The sequence below is a fragment of the Phasianus colchicus genome, chromosome 2, assembly GCF_987193195.1.
Source record: "Phasianus colchicus chromosome 2, bPhaCol1.hap1.1, whole genome shotgun sequence".
NCBI lineage: Eukaryota > Metazoa > Chordata > Aves > Galliformes > Phasianidae > Phasianus > Phasianus colchicus.
In genome coordinates, this window is record NC_143437.1 from 38,807,268 (window position 1) to 38,819,363 (window position 12,096).

The 12,096-nt window shown below is 39.7% G+C and overlaps 1 long non-coding RNA gene across 2 annotated transcripts in view; it reads left to right on the forward strand.

The window, feature by feature from the left end:
- Window positions 1–12,096, forward strand: part of LOC149918969 (uncharacterized) — a 105,890-nt gene that overhangs the window by 140 nt on the left and 93,654 nt on the right. Inside the window, exons 2-3 of one of the 2 annotated variants that reach the window (XR_016464216.1) lie at window positions 186–273; window positions 10,955–11,025. This is a non-coding gene — a long non-coding RNA (uncharacterized LOC149918969). Of the gene's footprint in view, window positions 1–185; window positions 274–8,552; window positions 8,626–10,954; window positions 11,026–12,096 lie in introns of those variants that run through there. The other variant, XR_016464217.1, reaches the window with a different exon arrangement.

The following is a 12,096-nucleotide window of genomic DNA, read 5'->3' on the forward strand; positions in this document are numbered from 1 at the left end:
GTAGGATGGATGTTAGTTAAGAGTTGGAGCTAAGGGAACGAGAGGATAAATTCGTTTCCTAAATGTTTTTTTGTTTTTTTTTTTTTTTTTTTTCAGTCAGCTTGACCTACTTAATTTCTGAATATGTTAGAAGAAGCTTTCCCTCGAGTTTTGAGTGTTTTTGTTTTTCTTCTTACCCGTTTCAGTAAACAACGTGATCTGGGATGCAGGAAAGCAGTCAATAAAAAGATAAATGAGTCATCTGATCGCTCCATGCAGATAAGCAAGGGAAGGGTAAGCTGTGGGTTAATTGACCGCCTCGCTACAAAGCTGAGCGAACTTTGGGTCACAACGCAGAATTACAGAATAGCAGAGGTTGGATGGGACATCTGGAGACCACCAAGTCCAACCTCCTCACTCAAGCATGGTCCCCAGGAGCGCATCAGGTGGGCTGTGGCTTTGAGTGTCTCCTAGGAAGGAGATTCTGCAGCTTCTGGACAACCTGTTCCAATGCTCTGTCATCTTCATAGCACGTTTTTCCTTATATTCAGTCAGAACTTACTGTGTTTGTGCCTTCTGCCCCTCCCTGACACAGCTCCATGCCGTTCCCTCGGGCCCTGTCGCTGTCACACAGAGCAGAGCACAGCCTCCATGACACCTCCCCTCAGCTCCTCTGCTCTGCGCTGAGCGCACCCAGGGGCCTCAGCTGGTTCTCATAGCTACTTACGATCTTCATAGTCTTCCTTTGGACTCTCTCTAATAGTTTTATGTTCTTTTTGTGCTGTGGCACTGTGGAGTTTTGTTAGAGAGCTGGGGAAAGGATTTTGGTGTGGAGTCTCCAGGGGTCAACACGTTCGTGAGGTGGAAATTGCTCTCTCTGTTTTCAGAAGAAGCTGCAGTGAAGCAATGCTAGGAAGTAGGGTTAATGAAGGAGGTGTGTGTCGCTCAGGTGGCGTTTATAACCAGGGCCAGTGGCTGGGATCCTACTGGGATCTGAGGGCAGCAAGAAGGAAAGGAAGGGTCATACAAGAATGAGAACTAGTGCAGCTTGTCAGCACAAAGCGTGGGGGATGCATAGAACTGCCTATCACCAAGCCCAGGTCTGGTGTACCGCACTTAGGTCAGCAGAGGAAAGTCTTTCTTCAGCTGGAATTTATAAACCAGAGCCATATACGGTTGTTCTGTAACAACAGGTGAGGCACTTCTGCTGTGTGTAATAGGCTACCATTTAGTCAGCTGGTGGAAATCATGCGCTTCTTCACTTGCAGGCTCAAGTTGAGGGAGCTGCCATCCATTGTGTCCATTTTCCGGGAGTGTACCCTTACAACCAAATTCATAGGCTTTTCCTTTTAAGGCTGAGGCATGGTTCAGCCACAAATTCAAGCTGATTGGGCCAGAAAGATGATGTAGGGGAGGGAAGAACTAGTTTTTGCCCTAAACAGCACTGCACAGTCATTGAATGTATTGTGTGTGGTCAATTAACTGGATGTGTTCATAGAATTATGCAATGCTATGGGTTGGAAGGGCCCTTAAAGATGATTTAATTCCAGCCCACCTATTACATATTACTGTTATATATTACACTTTACGTACTACATATGAGCAGTGCACTTCTGTTTTATGTAAAATCTAGGGAGTGACTAGAAGCAAAATTTGGTACTTGTGAGTAGGCCAGGGATTGTTTGTATCATAGTTTAGAAGAGGAGAGATTGTAACTCCAAATTCTTGTTTACCTATACTCCACTTTCACTGATAACCACATTTAGTTAATTTATCTTTCTCTTAAACAGTGACTTTTAGTTCTCATTCCACATGAGTAGTGTTGAATGTGTATCGTGCTCAAATACTTAAAAAAAAAAAACCTTGAAAACTATGACATGCCTTTTGGAGGGTAGGAGGGTGAAGAGGGAACAAAGCTTCCCACATAATTTAAAAATGAAAAATACATTTTCATAGTTTACATCCCAGGACTTTTTTGTTGTTTTTCTTTTCAAGAGCAGTGAAATAATTGCAGTGCTAACTTATGGCTTCCCATAGGGGTTTGTCAGGCATCTTTTATCTAAAGAAAGAATTACAACGAAGAACTTTGTATTTACTAGACTGTTAACACTGTTAACAACATTTTATAACTGGCTACTTCACCCTTGGCCTGGACTTCCTGTGCAGAACTTATTGTGGTTGGTTTTACAGGTAGGTTTTCTGTGTAATATTAAACTATCTCAGACTACTGGCTGGTTGCCCAGGCAAGCCAGCGTAAAGAGACCCATACAATGTTGTTTTGTTCAATGTACAATTTTACTAGGTTTTATAAATCAACCTTTCATTTGCAGAAGTGCATGTGAGGAGTTTTAGGGCTATCACTATTTGACAGAACACTTGGTTTCTTGTACCCTAATTGAAGAACCATTTCATTCTGCTTTCAGATACAGAAATAACTATCAGTGATTTCACTGTGTTGCTGAATCCTTGGGCTTGCAACCAATTGTGTGAATAAAGCCATTGCAGCATCAGGGCTTGAATTAATTAGCATTCCATTATAATTTATGTATTTTTTATCATAAAATGTGCTCTCCTTCTGGGTGCTCTGTCTAGGCTGAAGTCATTCAAATGTACCAAGAACAGGCAGTAAGTATGCCAAAACGACTAGTGCATTTGTGGAGTTCTGCTATTATGGGGACCTTGTGCTTGCTAAAAGCATTTGAAGTTTTATTTATATTTCCTCAAAGACTTAGTATTTAGGTCTGCTCTCTTTTGTATACTTTATAATCTAGTCGCTGCATAGAACACGAGCTGTTCAAGAAGCATGAAATGCCGTGTGCGTGTTGTCTTCTTTGTAGCTGTGTGCTATAGCCAGTTGTCTGTAAAGTCAGCCTGCTTGCTCTCCTGATCATGGGATTTTTGCTTTTTGGGCTAGGGATGGCTGGCTGGAATAAAAAATACAACACATACCCTAGCATTGCCAGTAACTCTAAAAGAAAGTGTGTGGCATGGGCTATACTCTTTTAGGATGAGAAGAGAAAAAGCTAGCTCTTCGTCTTCTGAGATGGGTAGCTTAGTAATCATTTATTTCTAAATGGTAAATAGTCTGCTGGCAGAAAGTTTCTTCCTATCCAATTACCTAGACTCTATTTTTGGTAGATAAGCATCAGTTAAACTCAGCTCCTGCTGAATTGAATGGTGTGGTTGGGCAAGTCCATGAAAGAAGTGTTTGCAAAAGATTGGTGCTGGAAAACATCCCTGTTGGAGTAGGGAAGATTGTGATTCTGAGTTGTGAGTGACCTGTAGAGACCTCAGAGGGAGCTGCCAGTCATAGTTATAAACTGCTTGCTAAGCCTGGGGAAGCCTGCCTTTATTGTTAGATGTTCACTAAAAAACTTGGATGGAGTCCTAGATCTTTACATTGAATGGGGAAAAATTAATTAACTGCAAGTTTCCAGACCAGTGACTAAGAAAAGAGGTCATTTTTGATATTTATAGTATTCCTTAGAGCAGAAGCTGGAAGGAATGAGAGTGTAATCTACCATCTCTGACCCGTACCCTCAGTTGGGCAGTAGTTTACGTTTTAGCACTGTCTCAAGGAAGACTCAGCACGTTGTTAGACTTCTGGCCCTTTGTTTATCTGCTGTCTATTATTTTTCTTACAGGAGAAAGTTTAAGTTGAAACCCTTTTCTTCCTCTCTGCCAGCATTCATTTTTTCAGTTTGTACAGAATTTTGCTGAGGTCAGGATAGAGAAGTATACTTTATTTTTTAAGAGGTTTAATTTTAGGGAGTTCTTGTTTTTGTCCTTCTTCTCACTTGCAGGGAATGTTCCTGCTTACAGATAGTGGGCCTAGCTGAATCCCACTAGGCATCTAATGATACCAGCAGTTGTTTCCTTCTGACTATCTCTGTTTGGCCTGTGGGCTAAGCATGGTGTCAGCAGGTGTCTGAGAATTAGCCCTGAGCTTCTATGGCCTGCCAGTCTTTAATCTCAAACTTCCCAGAGAGATAAGCCACTAGGTAAATGCAGGGCCTCCTCTAGATGAAAACTATGGTGCTGTCTGTGTCAGTGATTTGACTATGAATCTTTTCCTATGTGGTTCACAAAGTAGGAATTCTTTATGTTCCATCAATGGTTGTCACTGTTCCTTCGGCCTGAAAAGAAAAAGTTCCTGAAAGTACTTCCTGAAAAAAGGGATAGAAGAAATAAATCTAATCAAATATTATAAATACCCTCTATATGTAAGCAGGCAATAGTTGTGAAGAAAATTAGGTGAATTTGCTACTGTAAAAAGAGACCAACCTTCAAAAAACATAGTTGTGTGTCTCTACCAGCACAGCATACTGTCTACCCAAGCCAGTGTTTGTCTGTCAGTCCTTATGGTTGTGTTCCTTATCACTGTAAACATACAATATATACTTTCGGGGATTAGTTTCTCTGATTATAAAGTCTTTGGCCCTTCAGAGAAATGTATGTAGTTAAGTAAGACAATCAGGAAGAAAACAATAAAAATAGTTTGTCTATGTAATAGGACTGAACTGGTCTATGTGTACAAGTCTGCCTTTCAGATTAGGAACTGAACAGAATTTCTGAAGAGAAAAATGGGAAATGATATGGCACTGGTCAGGGAGAAAACCTGTATACTTTTGAAAAACCTCTGTGCCACGCTGATTTTTTTATTTTTATTTTTTTGAAGTTTGCTCAGTGCCACAGGGTGCATCTGTATGTCTCATGAAACAAGAATAGTACCATTAAGAGATGTTTCCTTCAGCTGATACCAAAATACATTCATATTTCTGGATATAGTGTTCTGTTAATTCGGAGTGGGGATTAATTACCTTGAAGTCAGCATGGTATGACCTAGAGAGGAATTCATCCATCATGATAGCAGTACAGTGGTAATTCAAAGTCACTGTGAGAGCAACAGGAGGGGTAAGAAGTAGACACAAGGTAACTGACTTGCTGGTAAAGTATGAGTAGCACAGCCGTAGTTCTTGCTGGGATCAATATCAAATATGTCTTGCTTTACAAATGAAAACACAAAGATCTATCATGGGTAACATGTCTGTGCTAGATTTTCCCCTTAATAATTATCTTGTTCTCTGCATTAGGTACAGATGTTCTAAGAAATTTGTTGCATCTCTTCGTGGAGACAGAATGCTATTTGATTGTATTGTTCTTTAGGCTGAAAAATAGCATGTGTATAGCATTATTATTTATTTCTTCTTGAGACATATGTGCTAGCATATGGGGTAGTGTATAATGAAAATGTCTTCATAGTTTACTTTCCTGATCACTGACTGCCCAATAGAAACACTTTTCTCATCCAGCAGTCTTTCTGTAGAAGCTTATTATCAGGGAACAGCAGGAGATGAGGATAGCAGAGACTTGAGATGTTGTCCTTGTTTTCCAGAGCACCATCTTACAGAATGTGAACTCTGCAGGTAGTTCTGGTGTCTGTGGACAGATCCCAGACAAGGAAATGGGTCAAATCAAGTTCAGGATCCATCCAGGTAGTCCAGTCAGAAGCAGCAGGAGGCGAGGCCAGGGAGAGGACTAAAGACAAAGCTGGAGTATCTCTGGCAGGTCCATCCAGGAGACAGGGCAGGAGACAAAGCTGCAGCACAGTTCTGAGGCTCATCCAGAAAACAGAAGCAGAGACAGGTCTGAAAACAGATATCCCTACAACATAGCTCAAGTAGAGACTGAAGGTCCAGGGACAAGCTGAAATGGGGCTCCTTTGAGTGCAGGGTAGAGGCTGAATGAGGCACTGGATGGGACTGGTTTGGGCCTGTTAGGCTAAATGGTGACTTGTTCTTTTTTTAGATTGTCTGACCCTCTGACTCACGTAGTTGTAGTTCTTGCTATTTGTTTAAAGCTGACCATACTTTTCTATGATGTTTGGTGCTAGGCTGGTCCTAGGCAAAAGAAACCAGTGTGATCGTGCTGTGTGTATGTATGTCACTTCACCTCTAATAACCTTTAAACCTCCTGGGCAACTGCAACCAATTTAGTAGAGGAAAGAGTCAAAAATCTAATAAGTTGCTATATATTTTTAGACACGCATGTCTGGATATAACACAAAGACCTTTCAATGCTCTGAGAGAAATATGCAGCATAAGTGGAATCCTTATTAAGCAGGAGAGAAGCCATGCAGAGTTCAACACATAGCACAGATCTGTAGGAAACCAGGTTTCACTGTTTCCTTTCTCAATGAAACAGCTTGCTTGTTTGCTCTTTTCAGTGATCTCCCACCTCCTACTTCTTCAAAAAGAAAATAGTCTCCTTGAAACCGCATGACATGTTGTATGAGATTCTTACATTTTTAGTAGAAATAGCAAGAAGCATTCAGTCTGGAAAAAAAAAAATATGAAAAAAACAACTTGGCTTGTTATAGGATGATGAAAATAAATTTCCTATGTTAATCTGTTATTTTGACTTAAATAGTCACCTGCAAATTTCAAATTTCAACTGTGCTGTATGTTAGATGTCAGTGAAATAACCTGTAACTGAGGTAGAACTTTACTGCAGTAGGGAACAGATTTGATCATATTGCTAGATTTCTCAGTTGCTGTTTTTTAAGATGTAACATTTTTGTCAAGAAAATGTCATTCTTATGATTGTTGGTTTACATAGGCAAGAACATAAGTGAATTTCTCTGCTACCTCGAGTGGCAGTTGGCAGAATGCTTGATACAAACTGCTATACTGGGACAAATGCATCAAGCTGTAATTCCAGTAAGACAGTTTAATAAAAAAAAAAAAAAAAAAAAATAGGATGAAGTGAGTGCACAAATCCTAGGAAAATGAAGCAAACTGTCTCCCACAGGGGGCCTTATCTCAAGTGCTGGGAAAAAAAATATCCAGACTTAACAGGGATGAAGAGTAAGCCAGTCTGACAAGCTGCTTTTGTTCCTTATTCCCCCATGCAGCCACTGGTAAGACTGGCCATGTATTCCTAACAGACACTCTGGTTTCTCCTGTTGCTAGCACCCCACACAGTGGCCTTTGTGACTCACGATGTCCTCACCTGATGCTGAAACTAGGACCCCTCACTCCCACAGTTTTACCAGTTGGTGGTATGGGGACTTGGGAGATCGTATTTGGGGTTTAGCATGACCAGATGAGTGTGACACCCAGTCCTTTTTATCCTTCATTTTCCCATATTTGTTCCTGGATGCATTCAAGGCCAGGCAGGATGTGGCACTGGACAGCCTGGTCTAGTGGTTGGCAACCCTTCCGTGGCAAGGGTGTTGAAACTAGATGATCATTGTGGTCCTTTTCAACCCAGGTCATTCTATGATTCCTCCCCAGACCGCTTTGTCCGTCCCTTTCCATCAAAGGCAGAGACCTCAACTGGAGTTATTGGAGTTCTCCCTGCCACACGCATCTTTGCTTCTCAGTGTGTATGGCCTTTAATCACAACCTAACAGATAAGGTCAGTAGACAAACTCTCCCTCTGCTCTCACAAAGCCTTTCAGCAAGAAATGCAGTATATGTATCCACTGTCTGAAATGACTTGAATATTTCATAAAGTAAGGGCCAGAAGGATTCAGTGCCCTGCTCCACTGGCTGAGTATACAGGTCATTCAATTCTTAATTGTCTATCATTCAGATTTGGTTGAAAAAGCACATGATAACAGATTTGGATATTTACAAGGAATTATATTGTTTTTCTCCATGTTCATAAATTTGCACTGAATTTAGCATGTCATTTTATTGCTATAATGATGAAGTCCTTCTGTAATGTATGCTATTTAGCTTTTCTTTTATCCTGAATATTTAGCATTACCAGTCAGCCTTGGCACTTCACTATCCACTATCTTTTCTATTTAATTTGCTTTGAATTTGAATAAAGTAGGTCCTACTGTACATCCAGGTGGAAAACTTCCAGATGGAGCACTTCATCACTGTGAAAATTTCTCCCTTAACCCTACATTTTCTTTCTTCTATTTTATGCAGTTACTTATCCACATGATTATCCCATAGTGGTAGCTCTTCAAAAACCTTAGGTGAGTGGCCTTTTCAAGAGTGTTTTAGAAACCCAGCTGGATTTTGTCATTTGGATATTTTCATGTCCTGAAACAAAATTCAGTAGCTGTGTGAGACATGACTTTGCTTTTTGCCTGCAACAAAGGCACTGTGCTCTTATAGTATGTTTCTAGACTTAGGTATGTAAATTGGTTGGTTCTTGCTGGAGATAAGGAAAGGCAAATTATACACGTGGCCCCTCAGCTTCAGTAATTCAATTTCTCAGATACTTACTGCTCCATTTCTTTTTAAATTGCTTATTAGTTTCAAAAGTTATCATGTTAAAAGAAATAGAGAGATGGTATAACTACAAAATCTAATTGCCATAAAGCAGGACTTTTTCAGTCTTATATTTGGTGATGCCTTGAAATTATTTCAGTTGGATTTTCTAACCCACTGTATGGAAACTGTTGAGTCAGGGCCTGAACCACTGATTGAGCACCTGGGGAAAGGACCCGGTCAGCCCTGGGAGCACAGGTGAAGGCAATTCAGCTGTGAGACCACAAGGGGTGGTGCGTGGCTGCGCTTCTCTTAGACCTCATTTAAGAGATGACTCCCACTGGGGAAGGATTTCTGATTGGAGATCCCTCTTTGGTGAAGCTTTCCTCTCTAAACCTAGAATCTTCTGATACGGGTAAGTGGTCTTCTTCCCTTCCTTTATAGCACCTTTCTATCACGCTGGTCCTTCTGTCATCACACCTCTGGTGTAACACGTTTCCCATTGTATTGATCTGTCTAGTTGCTATGCTTACTAAGGTGATAGTTCTGTTTGGAGCCAGCACTTGGTCTCAGTAATTGTTGTGGGTCCTTTACAACTCAGGATATTCAATGACTGCAAGATGCTTATCAGCATAAATGAAGTTGTCAGAAGGATCCATAAATTGTTTTCTTGTTCTTTAGTATACTTACTTTAGGTTAAAGCTTTTGATGGCTCAAGGTCAGAAAAGGCCATTATGTGTATTTGTTCATATCTGTGTTGTAACAGGTATCGTGAAATATTACCCACTAATTCTATGTGAAGTGTAATACACTATGGTTGATTGAAGCTTTGTCTTTTAGAGAACTATCCAAGTGGAGTAGTGGGAAGTATACCATTTCAATAAAATATTCTAGAAGTTAATTACCTTCATCTAAAATTTGAATCTTCTTCCTTGTTTAGATTTTTCAAGCTTTGATTTTTCAACCAGTGAATTTTGTTATGTCTTTCTTTAATTAAATAAGTCTGATGCTGATCTACTAATCTGATATAATGCCTGCTTACGTTTGTGTCAATATGAAAGAAATGCCTGTATGTTTTTTTCCATCTTCCCCCTCACAACAGTTGTCAATTTAAGGGAGATCCTGTACCCCTCCTTTTCTTTCCTGAGGAAACTGAGACACTGGTAGTTACTTTTCTATCTTTCTTTCTCTACCAAGGAAAGAACAAAGGAAATAAGTTCTACCTGCTGTGTTCCTCTTGGTGCCACCTCTCATTCTGCCCAACCACAGTGAAGAAAGTCATAGAGAATAAACAGTCTATCCTGTGCTAAAATCCATAGAAACTCTGGCATAGCTGTCAGTTGTTTCTTATTTGATGTGAAAAACAAAACCCTCTTTCTGTATTAGCAGTTAATGGTATTGACATTGTTGAATAGTCAATTCAGTTCAATATCACTGGGAAAAAAGTAACTTGAGCAATCAGGTGGATGGAATTCATTTTTTAAATGATTAAACCATCTTCATGGTTACCATTTGCTTTAGTTACTATTTTTCATCATGTGTTTTCTAGCTTAGCTGCATTTGTCATGTTACTGGTAATGTAGTTATGTTTAATTTTGCCTATAAACCCTTGTAGAGGGCTGTGTATAATTCTGTTTCTGTCATTACAAATTCTGATTCATCAGTTTAGGTTATTGTTCTGAAGAATTGGTTGCTAGGAACAGTGGTTTGCCTCCTTGCCAGGAACCAAGAATTTGTTTTCTTCCCAGAAGAAAAGCTGTTATTTACTTGCTCATAATACGTGCTCTGTCTGCACGACTGCTGTTTGGATCTGTTTATAGGTTAGGTGTTTTTCAAGTAAAAATTCTTTCCAACTGATAATCTGTTGAAGCAAGTGGATGGGCACCACCTGGGTAGCAATATAGGGAGGCAATACATTTTAAACTTAAAATTGAAGAAAGGCTGGTTCTTTGCTTTATGACTTTGTGTCAGAGCTTTCCTGTCAGCCTGCAAGCACTTAAGTTTGTATTCAGTCTTACTCCTGTTAACTGTAATTTGTCCAGGGACCAGCAGTGTTCTAGGGGTGGTGCAAGATACCTTTCTTTTTGGGTTGGACTCAATGATCTCTGGAGGTCCCTTTCAGCCCCTACAATTCTGTGATTCTGTAGTTCTTCCAATTGCATTTAAAATAATTTTGTGGTAGGAAACTTTTTCCTGTTCCACATTAGAAAATCTAAATCTGTGTTAACCTGGAGTTAAATTTAATGGTTGGAAACTATATTCTGGAAAATTGCATTTAAAGATCACCTGAGCAGTTTAGTGGCAAAATAAGAGCTGGCTGCTCTGAAATGTTAAGCTAATGGGAGATGATGTGATAAATGACCTTTTTTTTTTTTTTTTCCTCCACAAAAAAAAAAAAAAAAAGAAAGAAAATATGGGTGCAGGGGGTCACAGCTAAGTGTCTGGAAGATGCTCTCCATCAGCCAGAGGTCTCCTGACCCACACTTAAAACAGGAATGGTCTGTTCGGATTAAGCTATTGACAACTATTGTGCTAAAAGAATAGCAAGAAATATTCTTTCTGTCCTCTTGTCCTAGCCTGAAGGTAGAGCCTTTTTAAGTAGCTATCCTCTCTGCTTTGTGGGTGGCCTCAGCATATATGCATGCACAGGAAGCCTGACTGCCCTGGCAAGTGCAAATTTAGGGGGGCCTGAAATACAGTGTTGCAGCCAATAACATTTTCATGTTATTTTCCATGTATTGCAGGAGTCTTGAGTCTGAGCCATTCCTATGGACAGTCCTGTTCTTTTCCACCTGCTCTGAACTGAACAACTTAAGTGAGTAATGTTGATGAAACTGTGTAACAAATTGTCTTACAAAGGACGTTTGTCTAGTGAGAATTATCCTAATGCTTTTAAAATATGTTGATCTGTAAATGTTTTACTTATCTTATTTGGTTTAAAATCCTTCTTGTTTTACGTTGGTTGCAATTCCAAAGTTAGTGTTTACCATGTGTTTTATCTTATATAATTACTTAAAACTTCAGAATGAGGCTCAGCTAGCTGGTTGCTGATGTTCTAAAGAGTAGGGCTTATGAGTATACATTGCAAGAATCTATGTGAGATCTAATGGTGATTCAAGCTAAAGTTTGGTGACTAATACTAGATATGTCTTGAATTTTTTTTCTGTTAATCTCTGTGTCCTGACTAGAATGTGATTTTGATAACGTATGTGCTGGCTTTTTCACGTTTCCTACTATGTTTTTTATTTGACTGCTGTAGAAATTGGCACTGCGTGTCCTAATTCACGTTGGTTGTGATGTAGCAAATTGTGTAGAACATTTTCCTTCAGAGGTGTAAACAGCATTTCACTGTGGAAGTTGGCAGGAAGGAGGACAGCTCTTCTGTTGTGTGCATACAGCCCATAAATGAATCCTTCTGAATGGATGATGCTGTGAAAGTGTAAGACTTATAAAAACCTTCATGTTACATAGTACAGAAATATAGTTTTATGTCCTAAGATGTATAGTTCTATATATCTGACTATGCTTCTGAACTGTTTCCTTGGTGGAAGTGCTAGTTCTTCAGTGTTTTTCTTGTTCTTTTTATTTTTAAAGAGCGTAAGAGAGTAATCTGAGAATCCTGGCTCCTGTAGCTAAGCATTATTCAACACAAGCTGGTTCCAAAGCCTTTCCAGAAAATGCCACGAGCTGCTATGAAATTTGAATCAGTCCAAGTTGCATGCGAAGAATATACCACTTTTTAAAGTATCTTACTTCTTAAGTCTGACATGTAATTCCTTAAGGGATGGAATGATATTTAGGCAATGTGCCTACTGAACAATGATGCTAAATGCCCTCTGAGAATACCAGTCACTGTTGTCTCAAGTGATGATGATCAACAGTAAGC